Source organism: Rhea americana, unplaced genomic scaffold (genome assembly GCF_003343005.1).
Source record: "Rhea americana isolate MKP2758 unplaced genomic scaffold, rheAme1 scaffold_0, whole genome shotgun sequence".
Classification (NCBI taxonomy): Eukaryota; Metazoa; Chordata; class Aves; order Rheiformes; family Rheidae; genus Rhea; species Rhea americana.
Window position 1 is genome coordinate 11,113,032 of NW_028185037.1, and position 2,836 is coordinate 11,115,867.

The following is a 2,836-nucleotide window of genomic DNA, read 5'->3' on the forward strand; positions in this document are numbered from 1 at the left end:
ACCACAGGATCTGGGACTCTACGAATTATTAAAATTGGCTGTAGATCTGGCCACATTTTGACAAACACTGCTTCAGGATGTGGTGTATACTCTTTGTAGTCTATTAGCATTTAACTACTAACATCCAAAAGATAATCAAATGAAGGTAATACAAATTACCAAGGAAGTACTTGGATTCTAAGGAGGCAGTGTACTATACAAAGGTGAGTTGACTACTGCTCAGCTTGAAGCAACAGAATCTTTCAGGATTTTCTTTTGTGTTTTCTTGTGGTTTTCTTGTAAAACATTCATGCTTTAAGAAATGTTTGTCTTTTATGTCTGGACAACTGCCTCATTTGTTTTTCCTTCTTGCCTACAGACAATTCCCTAAGCCTGTTTAAATGAGAATTAAGATGCACAATACGCAATCTGCCTCATTAAATCCYCATGAGCAATAGAGCTGCTTGAGGATTTTTTCAGTGAAACTGGTTTGATAAATATTTATTACCAAAACCCATGTCTTGGGTGCTAGTATATCAGTTTTGATGGATTTCCTGTTGAGGCAGGTTTCCTAGTTCCAGGACACGATTTCTGGTCCAACATACAGGAAGAGATAATTGATTAGCCCTGTAATAAGGTGATACAGCCTTAAAGCTCTACTGCAAACACTGATCTGAATTAAACAGATGAAGAATTTGAATCTGGATTTCCTAGATTTTAAGTAAATGCCTTAATTACCAAGCTCTTAGATATATTAAGCATCATTTCTCACTCTGCATTTAAGGGGTTTGTGCCTTTCATTACGAAAACATGTAAAGAGTCTTGATTTCTTGTCTAATACAGAACAAGAAAATTTAAAAACCACCATAGCAATAGCAGTGTCAGAAAAATGTTCCTCTCTTAGTCATAGTCAGCAGCCGAACTGGTTAAACAAATGGTTTCCTGTCTCACTTATGCTTACTCCTTTTTATCACTGATGAATAACAAAGAAGGCACTGTAAGTCTCTCAGTATTGTAGAACAGATAGCATCATTCACATCACTTTGGCACCATTTCCCAAAATGCCTCCTCCAAAGCTAAGTACACCAGCTTCCCACTCCTACGCTATCTATTCTTGCTCTTACATTGACCTTATGCTCACGAAAYGGAAAGTAGAGAGAAAGAAAAGATAAATAAAACAGATTTAAACCTTACAAGTCAGAGCTGACTCAAATCACAGAGGAACAAGTTTATTCCTGGTACAACTCTGTCCATCTATAATCCCAGGTTTTACTTTTCTCCTCCTCTACCTATGGTGTATCTGTTATCACGGCCAGATCTGAGGGTGTTAGATGACTTTTGTTATGATAGACCACTATTTGCTTCTAAAAAACACCATATACAGTTTAACAAAAAAGAAAAAACATGTTAAGTGTTTTGAAAAGTGGGACAGTCTGACCAGACTAGAAAGAGAGGGAGAGAGGAATCTCTTGACCCCTCTTGGGAGTTTGGCCAATGTGTCATTCCACATGAAAGCTTGAGATCAAAGCCCTTCTTCAGCCTATAAAGAAAAGGTATCCACTCTTCTTCAGTACTGCTACTTTTTCTGTCAAAAGGCTTAAAGGTTACAGGAGCTAAAGAATTAAAGCTCTCTTAAATAATGAAGAAAGTATCTAAAAAGCTATTATTATAGGAATTGTTTGCCTACAATAGAAAGCAAATATGCTGTCACACACTAGGCAGTTAAACAGAGAAGTTCAGCTTGGAAAATAGTTGTGTCCTTCCTTGTGTAACAAAGCAAAAGTTAATGAAGTTCCAGGAAAGATTATAAATGCCCATCTCCTTTCTTTGCTGCCAAGCTACGTAGAACAGTCTGCTGTCCCTGTTCACTGTGTTCTCCCTCACCAAAAGCTAAAGTCTTTTCGAGGAAGAGATTGCACAGGGATGGATATCTGTCACTGTTCCTTCCGAGAGCATATATAGCAGTGTTGCACGCTACCTGTTCCTTCATCCAGGAGGGCTCCTGCATTGGGTTGTAAAGTCCCAGCACCCAACTGAAAAACTGATAGCCTACCTCATGCTGCTATGAACCAGGAACACTGGTCCTGGGCAGCTCAGGAAAAAGAGCAGAAACAACATGGCCTTGGGAGCTCTGCTATGCTACTRTCCTGGTCTCTCCTGGTTAGAAATAGCAGGTAGAGGCAGAAGGGTAGAAGGTACTCAAGCTTATCTTGTTCTGTTGCTTCAAATCTGACATCAGTCCTTCTGTACTGCATCTACCAACATAATATGGGCTTGCAGCAACCATTGTGGAGAAAGCTATATACATAAAACCCTCATTCTCGGGTTTCTGGCTCAGAGATCCACTGGTAACTTCAGCTTTTCAGCCCCCGCTCTCAGGTCCTACTACACAGTACACAGCAGCTAGGAAGTGTGAAATAGTCCCTGTGACTTCAACCCATGGCAGGCCCACACCTACTCCAGTGTCACTAAAGATCTCCTTGGAAGAAAGTTTTCATAGAAATGACTCTTTATAAGGAATCTATGTTACTCTTTTAGCACAGAACCAGCCACAAGTATCCTATAAGTAATTAGTACTCACATGGTTACAATATCGAAGTCTTTTGTCTCTTGAGTAAGCACAAAGTTGTGTATAAAGGAGTCTATGCTGAAAGGAAAAAAAAATGACAAAAGAGATATCTTCATATATTGAAGAAATTTTCCATGGCAAAAGCAGCTAAACATCTCACAGATAAGAGATAAACTGGAATAAACAGCTGTCACTGTTAAATAAATATCCTGGATAATGTGCAGGACAGAAATAACTAGGGCATTGTCAAACTTTCTCCTTCACTTTATTTAGCTGTTGTAGCATGTA